Genomic DNA, 12500 nt, shown 5'->3' on the forward strand with positions numbered 1-12500 from the left:
GGTCTCCCATCGCAAGTACTAACCAGGCCCCGACGTTGCTTAGCTTCCGAGATCAGAGACGAGATCGGGCGTTCTCAGCGCGGTGTGGCCGTAAGCGAAGACCCGGCAGTCAGCGAGAGCTCTTCATGAATAAACGCCTAGAAACTTAACTTTGTATAATTCTTTTTTAAGGAAGTAAGGTCGTTATTTCAAACAAGTCCAAAATACGAATAATGTACATTGATTTCGCTGGTAAAATGCTCACAGCACCTGGTTATTCCCAGGCGTCTCCCATCCAAGTACTAACCAGGCCCGACGTTGCTTAGCTTCCGAGATCAGACGAGATCGGGCGTTCTCAGCGCGGTGTGGCCGGTAAGCGAAGACCCGGCAGTCAGCGAGAGCTCTCATGAATAAACGACTAGAAACTAACTTTGTATAATTCTTTTTTAAGGAAGTAAGGTCGTTATTTCAAACAATGTCCAAAATACGATAATTTACATTGATTTCGCTGGTAAAATGCTCACAGCACCTGGTATTCCCAGGCGGTCTCCCATCCAAGTACTAACCAGGCCGACGTGCTTAGCTACCGAGATCAGACGAGAATCGGGCGTTCTCAGCGCGGTGTGGCCGTAAGCGAAGACCCGGCAGTCAGCGAGAGCTCTCATGAATAAACGCCTAGAAACTAACTTTGTATAATTCTTTTTTAAGGAAGTAAGGTCGTTATTTCAAACAATGTCCAAAAATACGATAATGTACATTGATTTCGCTGGTAAAATGCTCACAGCAACCTGGTATTCCCAGGCGGTCTCCCATCCAAGTACTAACCAGGCCCGACGTTGCTTAGCTTCCGAGATCAGACGAGATCGGGCGTTCTCAGCGCGGTGTGGCCGTAAGCGAAGACCCGGCAGTCAGCGAGAGCTCTCATGAATAAACGCCTAGAAACTAACTTTGTATAATTCCTTTTTTAGGAAGTAAGGTCGTTATTTCAAACAATGTCCAAAATACGATAATGTACATTGATTTCGCTGGTAAAATGCTCTACACAGCACCTGGTATTCCCAGGCGGTCTCCCATCCAAGTACTAACCAGGCCCGACGTTGCTTAGCTTCCGAGATCAGACGAGATCGGGCGTTCTCAGCGGTGTGGCCGTAAGCGAAGACCCGGCAGTCAGCGAGAGCTCTCATGAATAAAACGCCTAGAAACTAACTTTGTATAATTCTTTTTTAAGGAAGTAAGGTCGTTATTTCAAACAATGTCCAAAATACGATAATTTACATTGATTTCGCTGGTAAAATGCTCACAGCACCTGGTATTCCCAGGCTGGTCTCCCATCCAAGTACTAACCAGGCCCGACGTTGCTTAGCTTCCGAGATCAGACGAGATCGGGCGTTCTCAGCGCGGTGTGGCCGTAAGCGAAGACCCGGCAGTCAGCGAGAGCTCTCATGAATAAACGCCTAGAAACTAACTTTGTATAATTCTTTTTTAAGGAAGTAAGGTCGTTATTTCAAACAATGTCCAAAATACGATAATTTACATTGATTTCGCTGGTAAAATGCTCACAGCACCTGGTATTCCCAGGCGGTCTCCCATCCAAGTACTAACCAGGCCCGACGTTGCTTAGCTTCCGAGATCAGACGAGATCGGGCGTTCTCAGCGCGGTGTGGCCGTAAGCGAAGACCCGGCAGTCAGCGAGAGCTCTCATGAATAAACGCCTAGAAACTAACTTTGTATAATTCTTTTTTAAGGAAGTAAGGTCGTTATTTCAAACAATGTCCAAAATACGATAATTTACATTGATTTCGCTGGTAAAATGCTCACAGCACCTGGTATTCCCAGGCGGTCTCCCATCCAAGTACTAACCAGGCCCGACGTTGCTTAGCTTCCGAGATCAGACGAGATCGGGCGTTCTCAGCGCGGTGTGGCCGTAAGCGAAGACCCGGCAGTCAGCGAGAGCTCTCATGAATAAACGCCTAGAAACTAACTTTGTATAATTCTTTTTTAAGGAAGTAAGGTCGTTATTTCAAACAATGTCCAAAATACGATAATTTACATTGATTTCGCTGGTAAAATGCTCACAGCACCTGGTATTCCCAGGCGGTCTCCCATCCAAGTACTAACCAGGCCCGACGTTGCTTAGCTTCCGAGATCAGACGAGATCGGGCGTTCTCAGCGCGGTGTGGCCGTAAGCGAAGACCCGGCAGTCAGCGAGAGCTCTCATGAATAAACGCCTAGAAACTAACTTTGTATAATTCTTTTTTAAGGAAGTAAGGTCGTTATTTCAAACAATGTCCAAAATACGATAATGTACATTGATTTCGCTGGTAAAATGCTCACAGCACCTGGTATTCCCAGGCGGTCTCCCATCCAAGTACTAACCAGGCCCGACGTTGCTTAGCTTCCGAGATCAGACGAGATCGGGCGTTCTCAGCGCGGTGTGGCCGTAAGCGAAGACCCGGCAGTCAGCGAGAGCTCTCATGAATAAACGCCTAGAAACTAACTTTGTATAATTCTTTTTTAAGGAAGTAAGGTCGTTATTTCAAACAATGTCCAAAATACGATAATTTACATTGATTTCGCTGGTAAAATGCTCACAGCACCTGGTATTCCCAGGCTGGTCCTCCCATCCAAGTACTAACCAGGCCCGACGTTGCTTAGCTTCCGAGATCAGACGAGATCGGGCGTTCTCAGCGCGGTGTGGCCGTAAGCGAAGACCCGGCAGTCAGCGAGAGCTCTCATGAATAAACGCCTAGAAACTAACTTTGTATAATTCTTTTTTAAGGAAGTAAGGTCGTTATTTCAAACAATGTCCAAAATACGATAATTTACATTGATTTCGCTGGTAAAATGCTCACAGCACCTGGTATTCCCAGGCGGTCTCCCATCCAAGTACTAACCAGGCCCGACGTTGCTTAGCTTCCGAGATCAGACGAGATCGGGCGTTCTCAGCGCGGTGTGGCCGTAAGCGAAGACCCGGCAGTCAGCGAGAGCTCTCATGAATAAACGCCTAGAAACTAACTTTGTATAATTCTTTTTTAAGGAAGTAAGGTCGTTATTTCAAACAATGTCCAAAATACGATAATTTACATTGATTTCGCTGGTAAAATGCTCACAGCACCTGGTATTCCCAGGCGGTCTCCCATCCAAGTACTAACCAGGCCCGACGTTGCTTAGCTTCCGAGATCAGACGAGATCGGGCGTTCTCAGCGCGGTGTGGCCGTAAGCGAAGACCCGGCAGTCAGCGAGAGCTCTCATGAATAAACGCCTAGAAACTAACTTTGTATAATTCTTTTTTAAGGAAGTAAGGTCGTTATTTCAAACAATGTCCAAAATACGATAATTTACATTGATTTCGCTGGTAAAATGCTCACAGCACCTGGTATTCCCAGGGCGGTCTCCCATCCAAGTACTAACCAGGCCCGACGTTGCTTAGCTTCCGAGATCAGACGAGATCGGGCGTTCTCAGCGCGGTGTGGCCGTAAGCGAAGACCGGCAGTCAGCGAGAGCTCTCATGAATAAACGCCTAGAACTAACTTTGTATAATTCTTTTTTAAGGAAGTAAGGTCGTTATTTCAAACAATGTCCAAAATACGATAATGTACATTGATTTCGCTGGTAAAATGCTCACAGCACCTGGTATTCCCAGGCTGTCTCCCATCCAAGTACTAACCAGGCCCGACGTTGCTTAGCTTCCGAGATCAGACGAGATCGGGCGTTCTCAGCGCGGTGTGGCCGTAAGCGAAGACCCGGCAGTCAGCGAGAGCTCTCATGAATAAACGCCTAGAAACTAACTTTGTATAATTCTTTTTTAAGGAAGTAAGGTCGTTATTTCAAACAATGTCCAAAATACGATAATTTACATTGATTTCGCTGGTAAAAATGCTCACAGCACCTGGTATTCCCAGGCGGTCTCCCATCCAAGTACTAACCAGGCCCGACGTTGCTTAGCTTCCGAGATCAGACGAGATCGGGCGTTCTCAGCGCGGTGTGGCCGTAAGCGAAGACCCGGCAGTCAGCGAGAGCTCTCATGAATAAACGCCTAGAAACTAACTTTGTATAATTCTTTTTTAAGGAAGTAAGGTCGTTATTTCAAACAATGTCCAAAATACGATAATTTACATTGATTTCGCTGGTAAAATGCTCACAGCACCTGGTATTCCCAGGCGGTCTCCCATCCAAGTACTAACCAGGCCCGACGTTGCTTAGCTTCCGAGATCAGACGAGATCGGGCGTTCTCAGCGCGGTGTGGCCGTAAGCGAAGACCCGGCAGTCAGCGAGAGCTCTCATGAATAAACGCCTAGAAACTAACTTTGTATAATTCTTTTTTAAGGAAGTAAGGTCGTTATTTCAAACAATGTCCAAAATACGATAATGTACATTGATTTCGCTGGTAAAATGCTCACAGCACCTGTATTCCAGGCGGTCTCCCATCCAAGTACTAACCAGGCCCGACGTTGCTTAGCTTCCGAGATCAGACGAGATCGGGCGTTCTCAGCGCGGTGTGGCCGTAAGCGAAGACCCGGCAGTCAGCGAGAGCTAGCTCATAATAAACGCCTAGAAACTAACTTTGTATAATTCTTTTTTAAGGAAGTAAGGTCGTTATTTCAAACAATGTCCAAAATACGATAATGTACATTGATTTCGCTGGTAAAATGCTCACAGCACCTGGTATTCCCAGGCGGTCTCCCATCCAAGTACTAACCAGGCCCGACGTTGCTTAGCTTCCGAGATCAGACGAGATCGGGCGTTCTCAGCGCGGTGTGGCCGTAAGCGAAGACCCGGCAGTCAGCGAGAGCTCTCATGAATAAACGCCTAGAAACTAACTTTGTATAATTCTTTTTTAAGGAAGTAAGGTCGTTATTTCAAACAATGTCCAAAATACGATAATTTACATTGATTTCGCTGGTAAAATGCTCACAGCACCTGGTATTCCCAGGCGGTCTCCCATCCAAGTACTAACCAGGCCCGACGTTGCTTAGCTTCCGAGATCAGACGAGATCGGGCGTTCTCAGCGCGGTGTGGCCGTAAGCGAAGACCCGGCAGTCAGCGAGAGCTCTCATGAATAAACGCCTAGAAACTAACTTTGTATAATTCTTTTTTAAGGAAGTAAGGTCGTTATTTCAAACAATGTCCAAAATACGATAATTTACATTGATTTCGCTGGTAAAATGCTCACAGCACCTGGTATTCCCAGGCGGGTCTCCCATCCAAGTACTAACCAGGCCCGACGTTGCTTAGCTTCCGAGATCAGACGAGATCGGGCGTTCTCAGCGCGGTGTGGCCGTAAGCGAAGACCGGCAGTCAGCGAGAGCTCTCATGAATAAACGCCTAGAAACTAACTTTGTATAATTCTTTTTTAAGGAAGTAAGGTCGTTATTTCAAACAATGTCCAAAATACGATAATGTACATTGATTTCGCTGGTAAAATGCTCACAGCACCTGGTATTCCCAGGCGGTCTCCCATCCAAGTACTAACCAGGCCCGACGTTGCTTAGCTTCCGAGATCAGACGAGGATCGGGCGTTCTCAGCGCGGTGTGGCCGTAAGCGAAGACCCGGCAGTCAGCGAGAGCTCTCATGAATAAACGCCTAGAAACTAACTTTGTATAATTCTTTTTTAAGGAAGTAAGGTCGTTATTTCAAACAATGTCCAAAATACGATAATTTACATTGATTTCGCTGGTAAAATGCTCACAGCACCTGGTATTCCCAGGCGGTCTCCCATCCAAGTACTAACCAGGCCCGACGTTGCTTAGCTTCCGAGATCAGACGAGATCGGGCGTTCTCAGCGCGGTGTGGCCGTAAGCGAAGACCCGGCAGTCAGCGAGAGCTCTCATGAATAAACGCCTAGAAACTAACTTTGTATAATTCTTTTTTAAGGAAGTAAGGTCGTTATTTCAAACAATGTCCAAAATACGATAATTTACATTGATTTCGCTGGTAAAATGCTCACAGCACCTGGTATTCCCAGGCGGTCTCCCATCCAAGTACTAACCAGGCCCGACGTTGCTTAGCTTCCGAGATCAGACGAGATCGGGCGTTCTCAGCGCGGTGTGGCCGTAAGCGAAGACCCGGCAGTCAGCGAGAGCTCTCATGAATAAACGCCTAGAAACTAACTTTGTATAATTCTTTTTTAAGGAAGTAAGGTCGTTATTTCAAACAATGTCCAAAATACGATAATGTACATTGATTTCGCTGGTAAAATGCTCACAGCACCTGGTATTCCCAGGCGGTCTCCCATCCAAGTACTAACCAGGCCCGACGTTGCTTAGCTTCCGAGATCAGACGAGATCGGGCGTTCTCAGCGCGGTGTGGCCGTAAGCGAAGACCCGGCAGTCAGCGAGAGCTCTCATGAATAAACGCCTAGAAACTAACTTTGTATAATTCTTTTTTAAGGAAGTAAGGTCGTTATTTCAAACAATGTCCAAAATACGATAATTTACATTGATTTCGCTGGTAAAATGCTCACAGCACCTGGTATTCCCAGGCGGTCTCCCATCCAAGTACTAACCAGGCCCGACGTTGCTTAGCTTCCGAGATCAGACGAGATCGGGCGTTCTCAGCGCGGTGTGGCCGTAAGCGAAGACCCGGCAGTCAGCGAGAGCTCTCATGAATAAACGCCTAGAAACTAACTTTGTATAATTCTTTTTTAAGGAAGTAAGGTCGTTATTTCAAACAATGTCCAAAATACGATAATGTACATTGATTTCGCTGGTAAAATGCTCACAGCACCTGGTATTCCCAGGCGGTCTCCCATCCAAGTACTAACCAGGCCCGACGTTGCTTAGCTTCCGAGATCAGACGAGATCGGGCGTTCTCAGCGCGGTGTGGCCGTAAGCGAAGACCCGGCAGTCAGCGAGAGCTCTCATGAATAAACGCCTAGAAACTAACTTTGTATAATTCTTTTTTAAGGAAGTAAGGTCGTTATTTCAAACAATGTCCAAAATACGATAATGTACATTGATTTCGCTGGTAAAATGCTCACAGCACCTGGTATTCCCAGGCGGTCTCCCATCCAAGTACTAACCAGGCCCGACGTTGCTTAGCTTCCGAGATCAGACGAGATCGGGCGTTCTCAGCGCGGTGTGGCCGTAAGCGAAGACCCGGCAGTCAGCGAGAGCTCTCATGAATAAACGCCTAGAAACTAACTTTGTATAATTCTTTTTTAAGGAAGTAAGGTCGTTATTTCAAACAATGTCCAAAATACGATAATTTACATTGATTTCGCTGGTAAAATGCTCACAGCACCTGGTATTCCCAGGCTGTCTCCCATCCAAGTACTAACCAGGCCCGACGTTGCTTAGCTTCCGAGATCAGACGAGATCGGGCGTTCTCAGCGCGGTGTGGCCGTAAGCGAAGACCCGGCAGTCAGCGAGAGCTCTCATGAATAAACGCCTAGAAACTAACTTTGTATAATTCTTTTTTAAGGAAGTAAGGTCGTTATTTCAAACAATGTCCAAAATACGATAATTTACATTGATTTCGCTGGTAAAATGCTCACAGCACCTGGTATTCCCAGGCGGTCTCCCATCCAAGTACTAACCAGGCCCGACGTTGCTTAGCTTCCGAGATCAGACGAGATCGGGCGTTCTCAGCGCGGTGTGGCCGTAAGCGAAGACCCGGCAGTCCAGCGAGAGCTCTCATGAATAAACGCCTAGAAACTAACTTTGTATAATTCTTTTTTAAGGAAGTAAGGTCGTTATTTCAAACAATGTCCAAAATACGATAATGTACATTGATTTCGCTGGTAAAATGCTCACAGCACCTGGTATTCCCAGGCGGTCTCCCATCCAAGTACTAACCAGGCCCGACGTTGCTTAGCTTCCGAGATCAGACGAGATCGGGCCGTTCTCAGCGCGGTGTGGCCGTAAGCGAAGACCCGGCAGTCAGCGAGAGCTCTCATGAATAAACGCCTAGAAACTAACTTTGTATAATTCTTTTTTAAGGAAGTAAGGTCGTTATTTCAAACAATGTCCAAAATACGATAATTTACATTGATTTCGCTGGTAAAATGCTCACAGCACCTGGTATTCCCAGGCGGTCTCCCATCCAAGTACTAACCAGGCCCGACGTTGCTTAGCTTCCGAGATCAGACGAGATCGGGCGTTCTCAGCGCGGTGTGGCCGTAAGCGAAGACCCGGCAGTCAGCGAGAGCTCTCATGAATAAACGCCTAGAAACTAACTTTGTATAATTCTTTTTTAAGGAAGTAAGGTCGTTATTTCAAACAATGTCCAAAATACGATAATTTACATTGATTTCGCTGGTAAAATGCTCACAGCACCTGGTATTCCCAGGCGGTCTCCCATCCAAGTACTAACCAGGCCCGACGTTGCTTAGCTTCCGAGATCAGACGAGATCGGGCGTTCTCAGCGCGGTGTGGCCGTAAGCGAAGACCCGGCAGTCAGCGAGAGCTCTCATGAATAAACGCCTAGAAACTAACTTTGTATAATTCTTTTTTAAGGAAGTAAGGTCGTTATTTCAAACAATGTCCAAAATACGATAATTTACATTGATTTCGCTGGTAAAATGCTCACAGCACCTGGTATTCCCAGGCGGTCTCCCCATCCAAGTACTAACCAGGGCCCGACGTTGCTTAGCTTCCGAGATCAGACGAGATCGGGCGTTCTCAGCGCGGTGTGGCCGTAAGCGAAGACCCGGCAGTCAGCGAGAGCTCTCATGAATAAACGCCTAGAAACTAACTTTGTATAATTCTTTTTTAAGGAAGTAAGGTCGTTATTTCAAACAATGTCCAAAATACGATAATTTACATTGATTTCGCTGGTAAAATGCTCACAGCACCTGGTATTCCCAGGCGGTCTCCCATCCAAGTACTAACCAGGCCCGACGTTGCTTAGCTTCCGAGATCAGACGAGATCGGGCGTTCTCAGCGCGGTGTGGCCGTAAGCGAAGACCCGGCAGTCAGCGAGAGCTCTCATGAATAAACGCCTAGAAACTAACTTTGTATAATTCTTTTTTAAGGAAGTAAGGTCGTTATTTCAAACAATGTCCAAAATACGATAATGTACATTGATTTCGCTGGTAAAATGCTCACAGCACCTGGTATTCCCAGGCGGTCTCCCATCCAAGTACTAACCAGGCCCGACGTTGCTTAGCTTCCGAGATCAGACGAGATCGGGCGTTCTCAGCGCGGTGTGGCCGTAAGCGAAGACCCGGCAGTCAGCGAGAGCTCTCATGAATAAACGCCTAGAAACTAACTTTGTATAATTCTTTTTTAAGGAAGTAAGGTCGTTATTTCAAACAATGTCCAAAATACGATAATTTACATTGATTTCGCTGGTAAAATGCTCACAGCACCTGGTATTCCCAGGCGGTCTCCCCATCCAAGTACTAACCAGGCCCGACGTTGCTTAGCTTCCGAGATCAGACGAGATCGGGCGTTCTCAGCGCGGTGTGGCGTAAGCGAAGACCCGGCAGTCAGCGAGAGCTCTCATGAATAAACGCCTAGAAACTAACTTTGTATAATTCTTTTTTAAGGAAGTAAGGTCGTTATTTCAAACAATGTCCAAAATACGATAATGTACATTGATTTCGCTGGTAAAATGCTCACAGCACCTGGTATTCCCAGGCGGTCTCCCATCCAAGTACTAACCAGGCCCGACGTTGCTTAGCTTCCGAGATCAGACGAGATCGGGCGTTCTCAGCGCGGTGTGGCCGTAAGCGAAGACCCGGCAGTCAGCGAGAGCTCTCATGAATAAACGCCTAGAAACTAACTTTGTATAATTCTTTTTTAAGGAAGTAAGGTCGTTATTTCAAACAATGTCCAAAATACGATAATGTACATTGATTTCGCTGGTAAAATGCTCACAGCACCTGGTATTCCCAGGCGGTCTCCCATCCAAGTACTAACCAGGCCCGACGTTGCTTAGCTTCCGAGATCAGACGAGATCGGGCGTTCTCAGCGCGGTGTGGCCGTAAGCGAAGACCCGGCAGTCAGCGAGAGCTCTCATGAATAAACGCCTAGAAACTAACTTTGTATAATTCTTTTTTAAGGAAGTAAGGTCGTTATTTCAAACAATGTCCAAAATACGATAATGTACATTGATTTCGCTGGTAAAATGCTCACAGCACCTGGTATTCCCAGGCGGTCTCCCATCCAAGTACTAACCAGGCCCGACGTTGCTTAGCTTCCGAGATCAGACGAGATCGGGCGTTCTCAGCGCGGTGTGGCCGTAAGCGAAGACCCGGCAGTCAGCGAGAGCTCTCATGAATAAACGCCTAGAAACTAACTTTGTATAATTCTTTTTTAAGGAAGTAAGGTCGTTATTTCAAACAATGTCCAAAATACGATAATTTACATTGATTTCGCTGGTAAAATGCTCACAGCACCTGGTATTCCCAGGCGGTCTCCCATCCAAGTACTAACCAGGCCCGACGTTGCTTAGCTTCCGAGATCAGACGAGATCGGGCGTTCTCAGCGCGGTGTGGCCGTAAGCGAAGACCCGGCAGTCAGCGAGAGCTCTCATGAATAAACGCCTAGAAACTAACTTTGTATAATTCTTTTTTAAGGAAGTAAGGTCGTTATTTCAAACAATGTCCAAAATACGATAATGTACATTGATTTCGCTGGTAAAATGCTCACAGCACCTGGTATTCCCAGGCGGTCTCCCATCCAAGTACTAACCAGGCCCGACGTTGCTTAGCTTCCGAGATCAGACGAGATCGGGCGTTCTCAGCGCGGTGTGGCCGTAAGCGAAGACCCGGCAGTCAGCGAGAGCTCTCATGAATAAACGCCTAGAAACTAACTTTGTATAATTCTTTTTTAAGGAAGTAAGGTCGTTATTTCAAACAATGTCCAAAATACGATAATGTACATTGATTTCGCTGGTAAAATGCTCACAGCACCTGGTATTCCCAGGCGGTCTCCCATCCAAGTACTAACCAGGCCCGACGTTGCTTAGCTTCCGAGATCAGACGAGATCGGGCGTTCTCAGCGCGGTGTGGCCGTAAGCGAAGACCCGGCAGTCAGCGAGAGCTCTCATGAATAAACGCCTAGAAACTAACTTTGTATAATTCTTTTTTAAGGAAGTAAGGTCGTTATTTCAAACAATGTCCAAAATACGATAATTTACATTGATTTCGCTGGTAAAATGCTCACAGCACCTGGTATTCCCAGGCGGTCTCCCATCCAAGTACTAACCAGGCCCGACGTTGCTTAGCTTCCGAGATCAGACGAGATCGGGCGTTCTCAGCGCGGTGTGGCCGTAAGCGAAGACCCGGCAGTCAGCGAGAGCTCTCATGAATAAACGCCTAGAAACTAACTTTGTATAATTCTTTTTTAAGGAAGTAAGGTCGTTATTTCAAACAATGTCCAAAATACGATAATTTACATTGATTTCGCTGGTAAAATGCTCACAGCACCTGGTATTCCCAGGCGGTCTCCCATCCAAGTACTAACCAGGCCCGACGTTGCTTAGCTTCCGAGATCAGACGAGATCGGGCGTTCTCAGCGCGGTGTGGCCGTAAGCGAAGACCCGGCAGTCAGCGAGAGCTCTCATGAATAAACGCCTAGAAACTAACTTTGTATAATTCTTTTTTAAGGAAGTAAGGTCGTTATTTCAAACAATGTCCAAAATACGATAATTTACATTGATTTCGCTGGTAAAATGCTCACAGCACCTGGTATTCCCAGGCGGTCTCCCATCCAAGTACTAACCAGGCCCGACGTTGCTTAGCTTCCGAGATCAGACGAGATCGGGCGTTCTCAGCGCGGTGTGGCCGTAAGCGAAGACCCGGCAGTCAGCGAGAGCTCTCATGAATAAACGCCTAGAAACTAACTTTGTATAATTCTTTTTTAAGGAAGTAAGGTCGTTATTTCAAACAATGTCCAAAATACGATAATGTACATTGATTTCGCTGGTAAAATGCTCACAGCACCTGGTATTCCCAGGCGGTCTCCCATCCAAGTACTAACCAGGCCCGACGTTGCTTAGCTTCCGAGATCAGACGAGATCGGGCGTTCTCAGCGCGGTGTGGCCGTAAGCGAAGACCCGGCAGTCAGCGAGAGCTCTCATGAATAAACGCCTAGAAACTAACTTTGTATAATTCTTTTTTAGGAAGTAAGGTCGTTATTTCAAACAATGTCCAAAATACGATAATGTACATTGATTTCGCTGGTAAAATGCTCACAGCACCTGGTATTCCCAGGCGGTCTCCCATCCAAGTACTAACCAGGCCCGACGTTGCTTAGCTTCCGAGATCAGACGAGATCGGGCGTTCTCAGCGCGGTGTGGCCGTAAGCGAAGACCCGGCAGTCAGCGAGAGCTCTCATGAATAAACGCCTAGAAACTAACTTTGTATAATTCTTTTTTAAGGAAGTAAGGTCGTTATTTCAAACAATGTCCAAAATACGATAATGTACATTGATTTCGCTGGTAAAATGCTCACAGCACCTGGTATTCCCAGGCGGGTCTCCCATCCAAGTACTAACCAGGCCCGACGTTGCTTAGCTTCCGAGATCAGACGAGATCGGGCGTTCTCAGCGCGGTGTGGCCGTAAGCGAAGACC

The 12500-nt window shown here is 46.8% G+C and overlaps 41 non-coding genes and 7 pseudogenes across 41 annotated transcripts; all 48 read right to left on the reverse strand.

The window, feature by feature from the left end:
* Nucleotides 1–237: 237 nt before the first annotated feature.
* Nucleotides 238–357, reverse strand: LOC133120591 (5S ribosomal RNA; annotated as a pseudogene).
* A 139-nt stretch (nt 358–496) lies between these two features.
* On the reverse strand, nt 497–614 carry LOC133120593 (5S ribosomal RNA; annotated as a pseudogene).
* A 140-nt stretch (nt 615–754) lies between these two features.
* LOC133120554 (5S ribosomal RNA) lies at nt 755–874 on the reverse strand. The gene has a single exon (XR_009707414.1). It is a non-coding gene; the product is annotated as a 5S ribosomal RNA (ribosomal RNA).
* A 142-nt stretch (nt 875–1016) lies between these two features.
* LOC133120590 (5S ribosomal RNA) lies at nt 1017–1133 on the reverse strand (annotated as a pseudogene).
* Nucleotides 1134–1273: 140 nt separating this feature from the next.
* LOC133120571 (5S ribosomal RNA) lies at nt 1274–1393 on the reverse strand. The gene has a single exon (XR_009707431.1). It is a non-coding gene; the product is annotated as a 5S ribosomal RNA (ribosomal RNA).
* Nucleotides 1394–1532: 139 nt separating this feature from the next.
* Nucleotides 1533–1651, reverse strand: LOC133120484 (5S ribosomal RNA). The gene has a single exon (XR_009707345.1). It is a non-coding gene; the product is annotated as a 5S ribosomal RNA (ribosomal RNA).
* Nucleotides 1652–1790: 139 nt separating this feature from the next.
* LOC133120594 (5S ribosomal RNA) lies at nt 1791–1909 on the reverse strand. Its single transcript, XR_009707440.1, has one exon. It is a non-coding gene; the product is annotated as a 5S ribosomal RNA (ribosomal RNA).
* A 139-nt stretch (nt 1910–2048) lies between these two features.
* LOC133120605 (5S ribosomal RNA) lies at nt 2049–2167 on the reverse strand. Its single transcript, XR_009707451.1, has one exon. It is a non-coding gene; the product is annotated as a 5S ribosomal RNA (ribosomal RNA).
* Nucleotides 2168–2306: 139 nt separating this feature from the next.
* On the reverse strand, nt 2307–2425 carry LOC133120617 (5S ribosomal RNA). The gene has a single exon (XR_009707462.1). It is a non-coding gene; the product is annotated as a 5S ribosomal RNA (ribosomal RNA).
* A 139-nt stretch (nt 2426–2564) lies between these two features.
* Nucleotides 2565–2685, reverse strand: LOC133120587 (5S ribosomal RNA; annotated as a pseudogene).
* A 139-nt stretch (nt 2686–2824) lies between these two features.
* LOC133120629 (5S ribosomal RNA) lies at nt 2825–2943 on the reverse strand. Its single transcript, XR_009707473.1, has one exon. It is a non-coding gene; the product is annotated as a 5S ribosomal RNA (ribosomal RNA).
* Nucleotides 2944–3082: 139 nt separating this feature from the next.
* On the reverse strand, nt 3083–3201 carry LOC133120490 (5S ribosomal RNA). Its single transcript, XR_009707351.1, has one exon. It is a non-coding gene; the product is annotated as a 5S ribosomal RNA (ribosomal RNA).
* A 139-nt stretch (nt 3202–3340) lies between these two features.
* On the reverse strand, nt 3341–3460 carry LOC133120570 (5S ribosomal RNA). The gene has a single exon (XR_009707430.1). It is a non-coding gene; the product is annotated as a 5S ribosomal RNA (ribosomal RNA).
* Nucleotides 3461–3597: 137 nt separating this feature from the next.
* On the reverse strand, nt 3598–3716 carry LOC133120573 (5S ribosomal RNA). The gene has a single exon (XR_009707433.1). It is a non-coding gene; the product is annotated as a 5S ribosomal RNA (ribosomal RNA).
* A 140-nt stretch (nt 3717–3856) lies between these two features.
* LOC133120502 (5S ribosomal RNA) lies at nt 3857–3975 on the reverse strand. Its single transcript, XR_009707362.1, has one exon. It is a non-coding gene; the product is annotated as a 5S ribosomal RNA (ribosomal RNA).
* Nucleotides 3976–4114: 139 nt separating this feature from the next.
* Nucleotides 4115–4233, reverse strand: LOC133120513 (5S ribosomal RNA). Its single transcript, XR_009707373.1, has one exon. It is a non-coding gene; the product is annotated as a 5S ribosomal RNA (ribosomal RNA).
* Nucleotides 4234–4372: 139 nt separating this feature from the next.
* On the reverse strand, nt 4373–4489 carry LOC133120584 (5S ribosomal RNA; annotated as a pseudogene).
* A 140-nt stretch (nt 4490–4629) lies between these two features.
* Nucleotides 4630–4748, reverse strand: LOC133120525 (5S ribosomal RNA). The gene has a single exon (XR_009707384.1). It is a non-coding gene; the product is annotated as a 5S ribosomal RNA (ribosomal RNA).
* A 139-nt stretch (nt 4749–4887) lies between these two features.
* Nucleotides 4888–5006, reverse strand: LOC133120536 (5S ribosomal RNA). The gene has a single exon (XR_009707396.1). It is a non-coding gene; the product is annotated as a 5S ribosomal RNA (ribosomal RNA).
* Nucleotides 5007–5145: 139 nt separating this feature from the next.
* On the reverse strand, nt 5146–5265 carry LOC133120566 (5S ribosomal RNA). Its single transcript, XR_009707426.1, has one exon. It is a non-coding gene; the product is annotated as a 5S ribosomal RNA (ribosomal RNA).
* Nucleotides 5266–5403: 138 nt separating this feature from the next.
* LOC133120562 (5S ribosomal RNA) lies at nt 5404–5523 on the reverse strand. The gene has a single exon (XR_009707422.1). It is a non-coding gene; the product is annotated as a 5S ribosomal RNA (ribosomal RNA).
* A 139-nt stretch (nt 5524–5662) lies between these two features.
* On the reverse strand, nt 5663–5781 carry LOC133120547 (5S ribosomal RNA). Its single transcript, XR_009707407.1, has one exon. It is a non-coding gene; the product is annotated as a 5S ribosomal RNA (ribosomal RNA).
* Nucleotides 5782–5920: 139 nt separating this feature from the next.
* On the reverse strand, nt 5921–6039 carry LOC133120558 (5S ribosomal RNA). Its single transcript, XR_009707418.1, has one exon. It is a non-coding gene; the product is annotated as a 5S ribosomal RNA (ribosomal RNA).
* A 139-nt stretch (nt 6040–6178) lies between these two features.
* Nucleotides 6179–6297, reverse strand: LOC133120569 (5S ribosomal RNA). Its single transcript, XR_009707429.1, has one exon. It is a non-coding gene; the product is annotated as a 5S ribosomal RNA (ribosomal RNA).
* Nucleotides 6298–6436: 139 nt separating this feature from the next.
* Nucleotides 6437–6555, reverse strand: LOC133120580 (5S ribosomal RNA). The gene has a single exon (XR_009707438.1). It is a non-coding gene; the product is annotated as a 5S ribosomal RNA (ribosomal RNA).
* Nucleotides 6556–6694: 139 nt separating this feature from the next.
* LOC133120592 (5S ribosomal RNA) lies at nt 6695–6813 on the reverse strand. The gene has a single exon (XR_009707439.1). It is a non-coding gene; the product is annotated as a 5S ribosomal RNA (ribosomal RNA).
* Nucleotides 6814–6952: 139 nt separating this feature from the next.
* Nucleotides 6953–7071, reverse strand: LOC133120595 (5S ribosomal RNA). Its single transcript, XR_009707441.1, has one exon. It is a non-coding gene; the product is annotated as a 5S ribosomal RNA (ribosomal RNA).
* Nucleotides 7072–7210: 139 nt separating this feature from the next.
* Nucleotides 7211–7329, reverse strand: LOC133120574 (5S ribosomal RNA). Its single transcript, XR_009707434.1, has one exon. It is a non-coding gene; the product is annotated as a 5S ribosomal RNA (ribosomal RNA).
* A 139-nt stretch (nt 7330–7468) lies between these two features.
* On the reverse strand, nt 7469–7587 carry LOC133120596 (5S ribosomal RNA). Its single transcript, XR_009707442.1, has one exon. It is a non-coding gene; the product is annotated as a 5S ribosomal RNA (ribosomal RNA).
* A 140-nt stretch (nt 7588–7727) lies between these two features.
* LOC133120568 (5S ribosomal RNA) lies at nt 7728–7847 on the reverse strand. The gene has a single exon (XR_009707428.1). It is a non-coding gene; the product is annotated as a 5S ribosomal RNA (ribosomal RNA).
* A 139-nt stretch (nt 7848–7986) lies between these two features.
* LOC133120597 (5S ribosomal RNA) lies at nt 7987–8105 on the reverse strand. The gene has a single exon (XR_009707443.1). It is a non-coding gene; the product is annotated as a 5S ribosomal RNA (ribosomal RNA).
* A 139-nt stretch (nt 8106–8244) lies between these two features.
* Nucleotides 8245–8363, reverse strand: LOC133120598 (5S ribosomal RNA). Its single transcript, XR_009707444.1, has one exon. It is a non-coding gene; the product is annotated as a 5S ribosomal RNA (ribosomal RNA).
* A 139-nt stretch (nt 8364–8502) lies between these two features.
* On the reverse strand, nt 8503–8623 carry LOC133120585 (5S ribosomal RNA; annotated as a pseudogene).
* Nucleotides 8624–8762: 139 nt separating this feature from the next.
* Nucleotides 8763–8881, reverse strand: LOC133120599 (5S ribosomal RNA). Its single transcript, XR_009707445.1, has one exon. It is a non-coding gene; the product is annotated as a 5S ribosomal RNA (ribosomal RNA).
* A 139-nt stretch (nt 8882–9020) lies between these two features.
* On the reverse strand, nt 9021–9139 carry LOC133120600 (5S ribosomal RNA). The gene has a single exon (XR_009707446.1). It is a non-coding gene; the product is annotated as a 5S ribosomal RNA (ribosomal RNA).
* A 139-nt stretch (nt 9140–9278) lies between these two features.
* LOC133120588 (5S ribosomal RNA) lies at nt 9279–9397 on the reverse strand (annotated as a pseudogene).
* A 139-nt stretch (nt 9398–9536) lies between these two features.
* LOC133120601 (5S ribosomal RNA) lies at nt 9537–9655 on the reverse strand. Its single transcript, XR_009707447.1, has one exon. It is a non-coding gene; the product is annotated as a 5S ribosomal RNA (ribosomal RNA).
* Nucleotides 9656–9794: 139 nt separating this feature from the next.
* LOC133120602 (5S ribosomal RNA) lies at nt 9795–9913 on the reverse strand. Its single transcript, XR_009707448.1, has one exon. It is a non-coding gene; the product is annotated as a 5S ribosomal RNA (ribosomal RNA).
* A 139-nt stretch (nt 9914–10052) lies between these two features.
* On the reverse strand, nt 10053–10171 carry LOC133120603 (5S ribosomal RNA). Its single transcript, XR_009707449.1, has one exon. It is a non-coding gene; the product is annotated as a 5S ribosomal RNA (ribosomal RNA).
* Nucleotides 10172–10310: 139 nt separating this feature from the next.
* Nucleotides 10311–10429, reverse strand: LOC133120604 (5S ribosomal RNA). Its single transcript, XR_009707450.1, has one exon. It is a non-coding gene; the product is annotated as a 5S ribosomal RNA (ribosomal RNA).
* A 139-nt stretch (nt 10430–10568) lies between these two features.
* Nucleotides 10569–10687, reverse strand: LOC133120606 (5S ribosomal RNA). The gene has a single exon (XR_009707452.1). It is a non-coding gene; the product is annotated as a 5S ribosomal RNA (ribosomal RNA).
* Nucleotides 10688–10826: 139 nt separating this feature from the next.
* On the reverse strand, nt 10827–10945 carry LOC133120607 (5S ribosomal RNA). Its single transcript, XR_009707453.1, has one exon. It is a non-coding gene; the product is annotated as a 5S ribosomal RNA (ribosomal RNA).
* Nucleotides 10946–11084: 139 nt separating this feature from the next.
* On the reverse strand, nt 11085–11203 carry LOC133120608 (5S ribosomal RNA). The gene has a single exon (XR_009707454.1). It is a non-coding gene; the product is annotated as a 5S ribosomal RNA (ribosomal RNA).
* A 139-nt stretch (nt 11204–11342) lies between these two features.
* On the reverse strand, nt 11343–11461 carry LOC133120609 (5S ribosomal RNA). The gene has a single exon (XR_009707455.1). It is a non-coding gene; the product is annotated as a 5S ribosomal RNA (ribosomal RNA).
* Nucleotides 11462–11600: 139 nt separating this feature from the next.
* LOC133120610 (5S ribosomal RNA) lies at nt 11601–11719 on the reverse strand. The gene has a single exon (XR_009707456.1). It is a non-coding gene; the product is annotated as a 5S ribosomal RNA (ribosomal RNA).
* A 139-nt stretch (nt 11720–11858) lies between these two features.
* On the reverse strand, nt 11859–11977 carry LOC133120611 (5S ribosomal RNA). Its single transcript, XR_009707457.1, has one exon. It is a non-coding gene; the product is annotated as a 5S ribosomal RNA (ribosomal RNA).
* Nucleotides 11978–12115: 138 nt separating this feature from the next.
* On the reverse strand, nt 12116–12234 carry LOC133120613 (5S ribosomal RNA). Its single transcript, XR_009707458.1, has one exon. It is a non-coding gene; the product is annotated as a 5S ribosomal RNA (ribosomal RNA).
* A 139-nt stretch (nt 12235–12373) lies between these two features.
* LOC133120567 (5S ribosomal RNA) lies at nt 12374–12493 on the reverse strand. Its single transcript, XR_009707427.1, has one exon. It is a non-coding gene; the product is annotated as a 5S ribosomal RNA (ribosomal RNA).
* Between the last annotated feature and the right edge of the window lie 7 nt (nt 12494–12500).

This window comes from Conger conger, unplaced genomic scaffold, assembly GCF_963514075.1.
Source record: "Conger conger unplaced genomic scaffold, fConCon1.1 SCAFFOLD_159, whole genome shotgun sequence".
Classification (NCBI taxonomy): domain Eukaryota; kingdom Metazoa; phylum Chordata; class Actinopteri; order Anguilliformes; family Congridae; genus Conger; species Conger conger.